The 15,168-nt window shown below is 47.8% G+C and overlaps 1 protein-coding gene across 1 annotated transcript in view; it reads left to right on the top strand.

Moving 5' to 3' along the window:
* Positions 1-15,168, top strand: part of Csmd1 (CUB and Sushi multiple domains 1) — a 705,832-nt gene that overhangs the window by 482,409 nt on the left and 208,255 nt on the right. The gene's annotated exons all lie outside the window — the stretch shown is intronic.

The raw sequence follows: 15,168 nt of genomic DNA on the forward strand, positions 1-15,168 counted from the left end.
GTAGGTTTGGGCGAGTTAGTCAAGATGAGGACCCAGACTCCTCCTGTATCCAAGTGCTCTTACGAGGTGTGTCCTTCCGAGTGCAGAAGTCTGAGTGAGGGTGTGGCATTATCTACGACCAGCTATTGGTATAAGAACAGAATATTCTTCTTATCCCTGTTATGATAAGTCATAAAATGTTGGTAATTTATAAAGTCTTTAAAAAATTGTTAGAGAAGACTAGAAAACAATTAGATTGGTTTCTTTTGGGGGAGGTGTCAGGGAATTGAACTGAATTAGTGATAAAATGTTGCATCCACTTTTCTAAAGTCCAGAGGAACACAGCATTCATATCACATGGCACTGGGGGCCAAAGTCTCTGACTGTGGTGTTTGTCAAACATGGAAATATGTTGTTTTTGCAATGGAGAAGTGTGAAAAATCTCTTCTTGTGACGTTTTACAAGAATACAGTGTGTAGCTAGAAGGACTAAATGAGAGTAAATCAAGGAAACAAGTGAATGCATGTGAGTTCCATTAGGATTCTCCCACTACCCCAGACAACAGAAGTGAGCACCAGTGACAGGAGAGTGGAACAGGTACTGGGGCAGAGTACCCCAGCCCCTCTCATCCCAGGAGGCAGGTTCTGACTAACCCCCCCAGGCCTCAGGTTCTGAATGGCCCTCCGCCTCAGGCCCTGACCTCCACTTCCAGGCCTCAGGCCCTGCCCCTCCTCAGACCTTGGCTTCCTGTATTCAGGGCAGCTGAGGTCTCCCCACCTATTTGGCTGGGCTGTCCGCCCTCAGCAGCTCCCAGGACCCACCCCGGCTCCTTCCACAGGGCTTCCGTGGCCCCTTGGTATCCTCTCTGTCTTCCCCACACAGCACGTGAGGACGGGTGGACAGGGCCCTGTGTCCCACCGAATTCCTCTGAGCATGCTCGGCTCTACAGACCTGCCGGTGCCCAGGGGGGGCCTGGCTCCAGGCAGCATGGATGGCCGCATCTCCTCACCTCTCCCTCTGCCTCTGTGAGGGCCACAGCCCGAGGAGGAGCCTGCAAGCCAGGAGCCGCTCCAGGGAAACAACACAAGACACACAAGATGACCGCTCCCTGCGGCTCTGTGGGGAGAAGAAGAGAATTGCCGCCAGATGTCGGGCAGAGGCAATTCGTGACCCCCGGAGGAGTCCCAGGGAGAGATGGCCAGGTCTCGGAGGGTGCAGACGCCTGTCCCAGCCTGTGGTGAAGAGAAATCGCCGGCCCTGACTCAGGCCCAGGTGCACAAGCCCTGGCCACCAGCTGGACGCAGCAGGGTGGTAGAGGAGGAGCTGGAGCGCCGGTGTCTCGTTGAGTGTTCAATCCACAGGGTGGCTCGTCTCTGCTCTGTGAGGAATGGTGGAGAACAACTCGGAATTGAATTGGCAAGTGTCTCCTTAGGGTCTTTTGTCTTCATCAAGGGAATACAGCTTTCCGTTTTGTGCTGTCGGGCGAGGCTGGCTTTGTAGAGTGGGCTTGGCTGGTCCCTTCCCTTCCCGTGTCATCGGACAGTTGGGCAGCCGTGGTGCTGGTCGTTCTTGAAAAGCCTAATAGAGCCAGGCAGAAGCCCCTCCCGGACCTGGGCTCGCCTCCCTCTCACTGCTTGTTCTTCTTCAGCTCTGGCTTTTATACCTTCATTCAGTTTTGGTGAGTTGTATGTGTCTGCAAATTTACCCTGTTCTTCTAGATTTCCCAGTTTATTAGAATGAACTTTTAAAACACGTTCCCCAGAGATACTCTGCGATAGGAAGCGTCTGTTATGCAATATCATCTTTTGCTTGAATCTTATTTGTTTAGGTGCCCTCTGTCTTTCTTTTGGTTAGTTTGGCTAAGAGTTTGTCAATTTTGCTCACTTCAGATAATGAACTCAGTATTTCATGGACCTTTATATTGTTCTTGAGCATCTGATTTATTTATTACCCATTGAGTATCATTTCTTTCCATCTGTGTGAGGAGTGGTGATCTGAAGCTGAGATCATTCACAACCGCACCTCTTTGGCGCCTGACTGGAATCCTGGCTCCTTAGGAAGCTAATGTATGGAGAATTGTCATTAAGATTAGGCCACATAGAAAAGTTTGCTATACTCTTTCTGAAACAAACACCAAAAAGCAGAGCTGGGGGCACAGTTCCAACAGTACAGTACCAGCCTAAGATTTATGAGGCCCTGAGTAAAAAACCCAGTACCATTAAAAAATGTTAATCATATTCATCATGATCGAGTTAGCTGTATTGTCAGGATGTTAAATATATATAAATCAATAAATATAATTCATCACATCTGTCTCATCAAGAATAAATCATAGCATCTATACAAGTAATACAGAACATGACTGTAAAATCAGCACAATGAATTGAAAAAACACAAAACTCTTCTTCTAAAATCAGAAGCAGACAATGGTATCAGTTCCCACCACTCTAATGTAATAGAGTTCTAGAAACTGTAGCCAGAGAAATCAAGAAAAATAAGGAAACAAGAAGAATACAGAGGAAATTAGTGAAGTTATCTGTGCCATTATGGTTGCAGAAGACCATAAACACAGTCCCCCAAATTCTCAGAAATGTAAGCTCTGCACGGAAGACCTTGATCATGAACACCAACGAAGCAGCAGCATCTTCACTCTAATAATCCGCAGAAAGTCATGAACACAATCCCATTTATAACATTCCCAAATATATCGTACTTAGGAATAAACCAACGCGAGAAGGTGAAAGACCTCTGCAAAGAGAACTGAGCAGCACCAAAGAAAGAGACGGAAGCCAGAAAGAACTTCATGCGTATGTGTGGGGAGAACGAATGTGGGTAAAATGGATATCACCAAAACCTGTGAACAGATGAAATTCAGGATTTACCAGAGCACCAAAACATGCTCCAGAGAAATAAAATTAATTCACAGGGAAGCATAAAAGACATCAAATTATCCACACAATTATGAGCCCCGAGAGCACTACTGGGCATGTCATGATTCTGGCACAAGCACATGAGCTCCGGATATCCTTGCTCTTCATTTTGTTCAATTGTTTATCCAATTGCTTACAATGCTTCTTTCTTATTTCCAAGATTGGCTTCAGCTAAGAACACTAGATTGCATGGTGAACCTACTTTAAACCTGGGAAAGGGCCCTGGAGCCCATGTTTTCATGGGAAAGGATTACGTTGGGTTTGAAGTATGATTTTAGCAAAGTACCTGGTACCTCAGTAACCAGTAGTGCTACTTTCTGACTTCTGAAGTAAGGCTGAGCTGCAGAAACCAGAGAGGCTCATAGTACTCTGAAAATGACAACTCGAGCAGGCGCTCTGACGGTGTTCTCTCAAGGTCAATTGAAGGTTGTATTCTGCTACTAGTCTAAGGCCAATGACCCTGCAGTGGTAACAGTAAAAGACTTCATGGCTAAACCCTGCTTCCAAGAAGTGGAAAACCCAGGATGTTCCCATCGGGAAGACAGAGATTTAGGACCCATCGTCAGAGGATTTCATTAACGCCTTTCCAATATTTTCAGAATTCATTTAAATCCAGCCTCTGTAGGAACAGTGATATTTTCTTCACTATGCTAGAGTTGGGTGTATGTTCTCAAGTTTCTTCTCCTTTCCTGAGTATACCAGAGCTATAGAAATTTCTAATTAAAAGTTGGCGTGGGGCTGCTGTTTTAGGAAACAGCCCCTTGCTCTCGGGAAGCAGGATTGTGTCCTGTCACACTAGCGCCTGAAAGAAAGGCAAACACTCTGTAAACCCTTGATTCCATGGCTGCTCTGATGAGAGCTGTACAGAGATGAAATAGAAAGTTCTTAATGAACTGAGAATATATGGAGTTAACACAAGAGGGAAAGCTAGGTGCTGAGGGAAAATATACGTGACGGGGGCAAGGCAGGAGACGAGAGCCTTCACTGACGCCTCAGCTACTCACTGAGAGGTCAGGCTTCTCGCCTGTCCTGTCACGAGGCCACCCAGGGCTCGTGTCCTCTCAGCTTGTGAGATCCTACCACACTCCAGACCTCAGTTAAGAGCAAACTCACATCTGGAAATGACCCATGATTTCCTTACGTGCAGAGGAATCACGTCTAGAACCTTCCCAGCAGACTCCCTCCAGGCACCATCGGTCAAGGCCCACAGCCCTGCTCCTGGGAGCTGGGCAGAGGCGGCTGTGGTCCCAGCCCACGCCTGGCCAGCAGACAGAACACGGTGGATGGGTCCCGCTCTGGGCTCACGTTCTCTGCGGGATGTTCTGAGCCCCGGCAGCGTCTTGGACACGCTCCGGGGGGCGGCTCTCGTCCAGTGCACGGGCGCTGGCTCTGAAGGCTTGACGTCCATTTCTGCACTTTCTCAGCCATAACAAGGAAAGGGATGAGTTGACAACCGGGACCCGTCCATGCTGCTTCTCTCGGAACTCAAGCTTGGTTCTGCCATCTGTGCCATGTCCACGAGGGTTTGTGAAGACTGGAGGGTCAGAAGCCGAGTTTCAGGAGACGCCCGCCACCATGCTTAGGACATTGCTGTCCTCGGCGTGGACTCTGGCCTGATGCAGGGAGAGAAGGGACGAATGCTGCAGGTTGATGCCATGCTCCAGGCCTCTCAGTGCGCCACATCGACACCTGAAGGCATCTCAATTAAGCAGAATTACCATCCAAATTAAGCACCAGTCATTGCCATTAAGTATAATTAGGCTTAATTTGATTCCTTGGGAGACATTCCAAATAAGTGGGTTTCCCAATAAAGTGCAGAGTGCTGAGGGTATGTTACAAATTAAGCATAAAGAAAAGGAGAGTTACATAAACCCAAGGCACCAGCCTGGTCAGAAGCATTGATGAAAAGTTCTGAATGGGAAGAGTCTATGCACCTCAGTGTGTGTGTGTGTGTGTGTGTGTCAGAGAGAGGGAGGGAGAGAGAGAGAGAGAGAGAGAGAGAGAGAGAGAGAGAGAGAGAGAGAGAGAGAGGGAGGGAGAGAGAGAGACTTGGTCAGCAAACTTTCACAAACATAGGACAGGAAACAAACCAATTGTCAATGCTAGTTAGAGATTTCTAGTTCAAAATGCTGACGTTGTGCTCCCGTGTTTCTCATTCCTGGTCTTGAGTCTGGTCTGGCTACTGGACAGACATCTGGGCCCCCAGGCTGACCCTGACCCAGTATTTATGTGAAGAAGTGATTTACTCATTCACGTTGTACCTCAGCTAAAGTGAGTGCTTGTGCAGAATCTCTGTGGAAGGAGCCTGCATCTCGTTCCCTGTAGTCTTGTGGAAGTTCCACGGAGGGACACACTGGAAATCCATCATTTAAAATACAAAACCAGTAGAACATACTACGACCATGTCCTGTGCAAGAAATATAAAATGAGTAAGATCCCTCAAGTCTTAATGCAGAGGTTGATGTGTAAAACTCAGTGTCAGCTGCCCCTACCAGGATCTCATAGAATGTAAGCAAAATGAATACAGTAACAGCAAATGCAGAGCTATGCCTAGAAGAGTAAGCTGCTTCCAGACAAAACCACAGGAGTCCATGCTCCTATCATTAAATTCACATATACTCTGAAGCTACAGATGATAAGAATTAACTGGAACGGGCTCAGCCTTCACTCACGCAGTTTTCACTGGTAAGATTGTCGCATGGGTGGCAGCGTGCTGCAAATGGCTCCATGTGTGGAAGTTTGTGCATGTGTGCACAGGCACATGTGGCCCTGCGGGAACACGCACGCTCACACATCACTGCTACGAGCAGTATGGTGTTTATGTTCAGCATCCCCCCTACCTACCTCTCCAGCCCATGCATACATAACATGCAGTTTTCCCTCTGTGGTCTGGGCTAACTGGTTCTCGGACTTTACCCACCACAGATTAAAGCATTTCTAAAGCTACATCTTTATTCATCTATTCCTATAATGAATACTCAGAAGCTCGAGTAATTAATATCCTTAACTCATTTTCTGTCATGTACTAGTATCAACTTTGATAGCTGATCGTGAGTCCAACCTCACCTCCAACTTAGACGCATTGGCCCCTGTTTTTAGTTCTCCGCATTCAGCACAGTTTTCTGTGTACCGAGAACAGTAGGCCACGTGCAGTGGCTCCCGCCTGATATCCTAGCTACTCAGGAGGCTGAGATCTGAGGATCAAGGTTCAAAAGGACCCGAGACTCTTATCTCCAACTAACCTCTGGAAACTGGGAAGTGGGGCTTGGCTCCAGGGTCGGGTGGTAACGTTGAGCTGAAGAGCTCAGGGACAGCACCCAGGCCAACTTCAAGTCCCATAAGCCACAAAAAAAAGAAAGAAAGAAGAAGGACATTGCAGGTGCAGGGGCATGAGGGGAGGCCGGGCGGTCTGATGCAGCGGCCGGCAGATGTGAGGGGAAGGCCCAGGCCTTGGACAGGCTGCAGGTGGCAGGGTCAGATTTGCAATTTCTACTGCTCTTAGTTGACTGCAGGCATTGCAGGCACCTCCATTCACCTCTCAAATCCTTGCACGAGGTGCGTTACGTGGACACTCGTGCAGGGCACAGGGAGATGGCAGCCTGCGGGCTGGGGCTCCACGGAGCAAAGCCCCGTGCCTTCCAGCCAGCCAGCAGTGTCAGATCCTTTTCCACAATTCCTGGGTCCTGGGATCGAGGCCGACTCTTCTACATCTTTAATCCCAGGCTCTTTCTGTTGTCATCTTGTAACATTGCAGAGGTATACAGAATCCGCTTAAAGCACCTAGAATACCCGCCAATACTACCTTCTCCCCCACTTCCTGGTCTCCCTCTGCTCCTCCTCTACCACCTCCATTCCTTCTCCTAACTTCCTTCTTCTCCTCCTTTTTTCATTCCCCTCTTTCTTCTTCAATTTCTGATGACCGTGTTTAGAAAGAGATCGCTGGGACCCTGAGTCAACTCTTTAAAATAACTTTTGCCACTGTAGGATATTGAGGAAATGAATTCAGTGTTCATATTTTCAGAACATTATTCTGCATCAACAGGGTAGACACATCTGGATTGATCTGGATGCATTTCAAGGCAGGTGACTCATCTCAGCAGTTTATGGGCATCTTTCCACAAACAAGTCTTGAAGGAAAAGGAACGCATTGCTTCAGATGGAATCTCACCTGGGACAGAACACAACTGTCCACGAGATTCTTCGGGGCAGAGCGGAGCTCTGACTCCTTTGATCAGAATCTTTGCAGAATTGGAAGCAATAGATTCGCATGGGTAGAGAAAAGACATCATTTGTGCTATTTATGTTAATGCTGAGGTAGAAATACACGGTGCGTATAGTAGCTCGAGATACGTAGAAATGTAAGTGGGATAGGTCAAGCTCAGTGGGCTTCGTCACGTGCTGGAGGATTTACAGAGGAGCGGACATCAGATGAGCAGCTGCCCTCTGCAGGGTACTCTGTCCCACTTCTTGCTGCTGTGTGTCGGGCTCTCCAAGGCCCTCCCGTCCTCACCTCTCCATCCCTGCACCTTCTGTGAACTCAGACTACCTTCTCCCTGGCTCTGAGGTCAGACCCACACCCTTCCCCCGTGCCCCTCCTCACCTGCATGTTTTAAAAGGAATCAGGAATGGTGTGTGGACACACACTCGGGAGACTGCAGAGACGATGTTGAGATCGGATCCTACTAAGATTTTGCCCACACTAACCCGAACCTTGAGCCTCCATGTTGTTTTCTGCACACTTGGGATTGCAGGAAGGAGCCGTCACACCCGCCTCTACATTGGGTTTATTCCCACAATGCTCTACATAGGGACTCCCTAAGTTCTGGTCTCCGCTGAAGGAGATCTGGGGTTCTCACCCACACCACAGAGCACAGAGGGCAGTGAGCCGCTGCGCGGGCTCCAGGCAGACTGGCAGAGCTCATCCTTCAGACGCTGTGCCTACCGGGCTGGGCCAGGCCGGGCCAGGCCAGGCAGGGCTAAGCTGGGCTAACCTGGGGCCTGCTTCCTGAGCAGCAGTCTCACCGCACTTCCCAGTGTGGCCACCAGATGGCAGTGACAGCCCACTCTTCCTCCTCGCTACCCTCCCAGTCCTCCCTGTCCACCAGTCTCACCAGCAGGCCGACCGCCCTCAGGAGGCCCTAGGGAGTGACTGTCCCTGTCCTCTCGGGCCACCTGCTGGGCCCCGGCTCCAGGGTCCTGCCCTCGGCCTCTGCTTTGCTCAAGGGTCCAGAAGGCCGTCAGCAGCCGGGGGCTCCCTCCACCTGCCTTCCAGTTACCCTGAGAGCCAGCAGCCCACACCGCGGGGGGCGAAGGGACATCACCGCACCGCAGAGCTCCCCGTGCCCACCCTGGGGCAGGGCAGCGCGCAGGGCACGGGTTAGCAGGCCCCATCCCTGCCATGTGGAAGGTTCTGGAGGTTCTGCTGCTGTCTCAGAGTCTCACGAGTCTCACGAGGCCACTCCGAGCACGGAGGTCTCCAGCTCTCCGTCTTCCCCACGCCTACCATCACAGCTCTGAGGAGCTCCTGCTGAGTCCAACATCAGTGCTCTTTCATCGCTGCCGGCGCAATGGGTTACTCAAAGGGGAAGCTACATTTCTTAAATTAATTAGGTAGCACTAAAGGTCCTGATAAAAATGGCTGATTTTACATTTTTTAAATTAACGTCCCACCCCCTATCCCCCCATCTTGTTTTACCCCCTCCCCTTTCCTAGTTCAAATAAACAAATAAACATATAGGCAATATGCCAGATAAGAAAGTCAGATACCATGACAATATGAGATTAACCAAAGGGAAAAAAAGAGAAGAGAACATAGGACATTAAAGAACACCAATCACACAAGGTAAAAGCTCTTGTTTCCATAGCCTGGAGATTCTTTCATTTAGCCTCATCCTAGTTGACCTTATGTACCTAGGTTTTGAGCTATTGTGATCCTCTGCTACAAGAGTCCAAGGTTTGTGCTAATTATGACAAATGAGAGAAATTATTGAGCCTATGTTCCTTTGAGTCTGGCTTACTTCACTTAATATGATTTTTTCCAAGTCTTTCCATTTCCTTACAAATGGAGTGATGTCGTTCTTTGTGACTGCAGCATAGGATTCCATTGAGTATAAATCCACATCTTGTTGATCCACTCATTAACTGAGGGGCATCCGGCTTGGTTCCATACCTTTGCTATGGTAAATAATTCTGCAATGAACATGATTGTGCTAGTGGATTTAGTATGTCCTTGTTTCTGGATGATTAGGTAAATACCAAGTAGTGGAATTGCTGGGTCATAGGGGAGCTCTATGTTTAGTCTTTTGAGGCACTGCCACACTGCTTTCCATAGTGGTTGAACGAGTTTGCACTCCCACCAACAGTGTAGTAGTGATCCCTCCTGGCCACATCCCCTCCAGCATCTGTTGTTATTCGTTTTCCTGATCTTGGCCATTCTAACTGGAGTGAGGTGGAATCTTAGAGTTGTTTTGATTTGCATTTCTTTTATGGCCAGAGATGTCGAGCATTTCTTCATGTGTCTATAGGCAATTCTTATTTCTTCTTCAGAGAAGACTCTCTTTAAGTCTTTGGCCCATCTTTTAATGGGATGGTTGTTATTTTGGAGATTAGTTTTGGAGTGATTCAATTTTTTGAGCTGTTGATACATTTTAGATATGAGGCCTTTGTCTGTTGTATGGTTAGTGAAGATCTTCCCCCACTCTGTAGGCTTTCTAGTTAATTTGCTCGCTTTGTCCTTGCCATATAAAAGCTCTGCAGTTTAATGCAGTCCCACTTATCCAGACTTTCTCTGGTTTGTTGTGTTTCTGGGTCCTATTATGGAAATTTTGACCTGTGCCAAGGAGGCCTACCTAGTGCATTTCCAATTCCTTCTTGTAAAGTTTTCAGTGTGTCGGCTTTTACCAAGAGGTCTATGATCCATTTGGAGTTAATCCTGGTGCAGGGTGACAAAGAAGGATCCAACTTTAGTGTTCTGCAGGTGCTTAACCAGTTCTGCCAGCACCGCTTGTTGAAGAGGCTGTCTTTCTTCCATCCTATTTCTTTGGCTCCCTTATTAAAGATTAGGTGGCCATAAGTCTGCAGGTTGATTTCTGGGTCTTCAGTTCTATTCCAATGATCCTCAGGCCTCTTCTTGTGCCAGTACCAAGTGTTTTGGTGACTATAGCTCTGTAATAGAATCTTAAGTTTAGTGTTGAAATTCCTCCTGTGCTGTAATAATACATTTCTTGATTTTGGTAGTCTGATCCGGATGAGCAAATATGAATCCCTGTGTGTGGGGTACGGAGTCCTGGGGCTTGACCTCAGGGCCTTGGCACTGTCCCTGGGCATTTTGCCCAAGGCCAGTGTTCTACCACTAAAGCTACTCATGCACTTCTGGCTTTTTGGTAATTAATTGGAGATAAGGATCGGATGGACTTTCCTGCCTGGCTGGCTGCAAACCTCCATCCTCAGATATCAGTTTTCTGAGAAGCTAGGATAAGAATTGTGAGACACCAGTGCCCATCCCTGAATCAATATCTTATTAGCTATTTTGTTTATACACTTCAGTATTTTAATGAAATAATGATGAATCTAGTTTTCAAAGATTTGCAGAAACTCTTGGAAAAGTCCAGGTTATTGCCTTTACTAAAATGAACCTTGTGGAAACGCTTTATCAGCAATGATAATGCTTGGATTCCTGAAGGCAAGCCAGGAGAAACCCATATTAAATGTCAAACTTTCCTTTGACATGCAATTTCCTAAAGCTTATATTATTAATCATTTTGTAGATAAATGCAAATCAAGTACATACTTATAATACACACATTATTAAAACCTCAATTAGACAACATTTACTTAGAGGTCTATTTCCAGAAATAATTTTATCCAGGTGTTTTCTGTCTATCAGATTTCGGTTGTGGGTGGGGCAGGGGGGTGAGAAGCACTTGGCTTAGCCATCCTGTGTCTATTCTGCCTAACAGCTTCCTAGCCCACACAGGCCCTGCACCCCAGACCCCCCCCCCACAAAACCAAGAGAGAGGTCAGGTGTTAGCTGGCCACTTCAGGTACATTTGTAAGGTGGAGTCTTGCCTCTGTGTACAGCTTACAGATTCAAGACCGTTTGTTCAATAAGTTGTGGGGGAGGAAATACGGAACTCGAGGAAGAACTTCATTGCCTCATGACCTTGGGAAAGGTCCTCTCTCCAAATCTAGAATATTCCATGTCCTCAGAAGGGGGCGGGGAGGGCCCAGGAGCTCACAGCCATCTGGGCCTGGAGGTTTGGCCCAGGTGGGGTCCCTCCTTTCCACTGTGGTGGTTTCCCAAAAGAGCTGTGTCTGTCCCCTCCACACAGCACAGGGGCACCTTTGTGTGTAGGGTGTGTCTGCCTGTGTAGGTCCCCTTTTCCAGGAGTCAGTCCGAATTGTCTCCATAATTTGAATGTTTATGTGGCCAAAAGGAAGTTTGATTCTTCTGGGGATTAATAATCATACAAAAGAACGGTCGTTCCTTTCGACAGGAAGGCTGGTCTTCACCATGTCATTCCACAGGGTCCTCCCAGGGGACACTGGCAGTGTGACACTGAGCAGAAGAGCGGAAGGCAGGCAGTTTGTAGGGACTTGGGGGCTTGAACCTATGGATGGCCTCTACAGCGAAGAAATATGGACTTAGCCTAAATGGGAAGGGGTGGGGAGGGGGGAGACTGAGACACTGAGAGGGACCGGCAGACCAAGACACGTCACCCAGTTTGAAGGAGGGCACTTTCCAACGTCCTGCTCCAGAATAATTCCATCCACGCAGGAGGACTTGACCCGCATGCCTGTGGCACGGCGTCCAGGCCGTGGATGAACCGCCACGCTCCCCTGGGTCTCTCTGCTCCGGCGTGCATGCATGCTGTGTGCGCTGGTGGTTCTGTGACTCCTCCCGCTCTCCAAGTCAGGTGCAAGCCAGCCACAGAGCCTCCTCAAGCCCCGATGTGAGCCACCCCAGCCCGCCCCTCGCTCGCCCCAGACGCCCCGTGACGTCCACTCCATAGCCCCTGCCCTCCTGCCCTCTCAAGAGCACTGCAGTGGAAGCGCACAGACGTGCCCTTGCAAATCAGCCTTTGGACGCGTCATGACTACACCTCAAAATAACAACTGTCCCCCGAGAACCTTGACTGGAGTCTTTTATGACATCGAATGCCACTCCTTCTTATCAGATCGGAACATGGCCGGCTGTAATTAAAATAGGAAGCGGAAGTCAACACACGTAGGTTCCCTGGACAAGAAAAGTCAGGTGGCATTTTTCCTGTGTCTTCCTAGTTCTTGGCTCTTTTACTCAGGGTCTCAGGACCACAGTGCAAGGAGCTGGGGTGAAGGACTGCCTGGGCAGGCCGGGCCCCCCAGGTCCAGTACGGACGCCATGATGGCTGTGGGAGGGGGCACTGCACAGAAGAGGAGGAACAAGTGGACGTCCGCCAGAGTGGAAGAATGACACGGTGGCGTGTGAAGGACACCTCAGAGGGGGTCCCCGGCAGTGACTCTTCTAGAGGGAGCTCGGGTGAGCTGGGTGCTGTTGAGCTAAGCTAGCTTTTAGCTGGGCCCATGCCTCGGGTCTGGCCCACGGAAGGCCGCTCCATGTGTGCTCCTGACCAGCTATGCCACTGACCCACGTGCTCCCAGGACAGCTTTGGGGCTGAGCGGCTGGTCTGGGTCCTCGGGTCCCCTTGGCTTAGGCTGTGGACCAGGGGTTGAGGTAGGAAATACAGGCCACGCTGTGAGTGCCCAGGCTGTCCCCTCCCTGGCCAGCAGAGCCCAGTGGGGGAAGCTGTGTCCCAGGCTGCCTTCCAGAGAGGTGAGGGAGTTTTGGGGTTCTGGGCTGTTTGTAGCTCCTTTGCCAGAGTGGAGCCCACAGCCTGGGCCTGTTGAAGCAGGCCTGCCAGCAGAGGGAGTGGGGGAGAAGGGAAGGGAGAGGACCAGCAAGAGGGGGTGAGAGACCATGGAAGAGTAAAGAGGAGGGAGAGAGAAGGGAGGGCAAGAGAGAACTCTATCAAAGATTCTCCTATCAGTTCCATCTAACTGCTTAAAGTAATTCGGGTCGAGGTGGGAATTTGTGGGAGTTGTGGTCAAAGATTAAAAGTGAATGCGATTATTGGAACAGAGCAAGGCCTAATAGCTTGGGTTGGAATAACTTTGTTTCTAAGTGTTTCTTCTCTGGGTGGAGTTGGCTCCTCTCCTACCTGGCACAGAAGTCACTGCCCTCTCATCAGGGTCTCGGTCTCCTCTACCTACTTGAAGAACTTTAAACATGAAGGAAACAGCCAGTAGCCAGTTGTAGAGACAGAGCCCAGGATAGGAACTCCGAGGAGGCCAGAGACTATTTCCCAGAATGCTGCAGGGCAGCAGGGAAAGGTGGATGGTGGACTTTTGACAGAATGTCCTGCAGGTTGAGAAGAGACTCGAGAACATTTTCAGATGAATCCTTCAGTGGCTGTTTACACTGAAAGTACATGCCTGACAGGAAAAGCAAAATCCAGACACCAGTGGGAAGGACAGTTTTCATATGCAGAAGAAGACATGATCGTGTCTTCCTTCTGGAACTAATAAACATGAACTAAGCACAAAACATGTGTTTAGCCTGTTAAATGTGAATATCTTTCTTTCTAATTTGTACATTGCCCAAATATTTGCACAGGAGATAAGGAGGCACTGACATTAAATTCTTTAGCCCTGACTCTTTATAAACATAGTTCCAAGTATCACAGTGCAACTAAAAGTTAGCGTGCTAATTGCTGAATACTCGTCTTTCAATTCAGCAGTGTCACATGGCCTTCGATTTGGGAAAGGAAATGGGACAAGGGATCTCAGGGCTCTCAGGCGAGTCTGTCACAGACCTGATGTCAGCACCAGCCCTCTTGATGTTTGATGTGCCACGATGTATGGGTTGAGTTCTCTCAAGTGTGCCTGATGTCCAGCTCACTCTAAGAATTAATTCTAACAGAGCAGCTAACAGACTTTAGAGTCACACTGACAGCTAATTCAAATGAATCTTCTGGAGCATGATTCATCATTTCTTGTTTGCTTTTTCTATTTCTTCCTTTCAGTTTTGATGTCCTACATTAACTCTGAATTCTGAGTTATTTTGAGATATAGTGTCATTTCTTTCTAATTTTCTCTTGCATGGTACTTTATTTTATTTTATGGGAAGTATTGATCCTTTTGGTCATCTTTCTCGTTCTCCTAGTCTATAAATGGTGTTTAATGATAGCAATATTGCTTCTAGATGCTTATTTAAATCTATAATTATGTATAAATGTATATAAACATATATTTCATTATAATTATAATATATGCTTTTATATAATTACACATATAATTTCTTCTATCTTCAACCACATAACCATCTGAAATATGTACAGCTCAGTGGACAGTTCCCATGTTCTGACAGATATATGTAGATTCTCTCATCTACCCACCTATCTATCTGTGTCTCTAACAGCTGATACTTGAAAGAGTACAAAGATAAGACTCTTTGTCCATAATCTCTAATTAGTCAGGAAGGCCATGTCGGTGCTCCCTTTCTTTCATAAGGAGTTTCAGAATGTCAGTCATCCGGCTTTATCGTTGCTGTTTTGATCGCCTTGTTTGTAGTTACAGTGAATGTGTGGCTGTGGTGGAGAAGTTTCCAGGCATTCCTCGCTCCCACCCAGTCAGAGATGGGGATGAGATGTGTTATCTCTGGTGGGAGCGTGACCTCTCAGAACTTCCAGTGCGTGTCGAGTTGTGAGAAGTTGTACTTCTTTCTTTTCCAATTTTTTTTCTAATCAGCACATATTAGTTGCACAAAGTAACCAGTGTCATTATGACATTCGCAATGTCCCATTAACTCCCCACCTCTTTCTGTCCCCTCCCTCTTCTGAAATAGTTGTCACTGTAATTTCATGGTTTCTGTCTTGTGTTGTTTTAATCGAGATTCCACATAAGACAGAAAGTATGTTATTTGTGTTCTTGCCTGGTGTTGTTTCACTTGCTATTTGCTCTCTACTTCTAACCATTTTCCTACAAGCAATTTAATTCCATTCTTTCTAGCCTGAATAATATTCCATATCTGTGTACATCACATTTCTTTTACCTGTTCATATGATGATGCTTCCAAGACAGAGTCCGTAGCTTGGCTTTTGTGGATGGTGCCACAGTAATTGGAGGGGTGCAGGTGTCTCTACAGTTAGCTGACTTGATTCTTCCATATAGATACCCACAAGAGGAAAGAGCAGGACCAGAGAGGAGGCGGTTTGGATTTTAG

This window comes from Megascapheus bottae, chromosome 20 (genome assembly GCF_031878675.1).
Source record: "Megascapheus bottae isolate mThoBot1 chromosome 20, mThoBot2.hap1, whole genome shotgun sequence".
In the NCBI taxonomy this organism is placed as follows: Eukaryota; Metazoa; Chordata; class Mammalia; order Rodentia; family Geomyidae; genus Megascapheus; species Megascapheus bottae.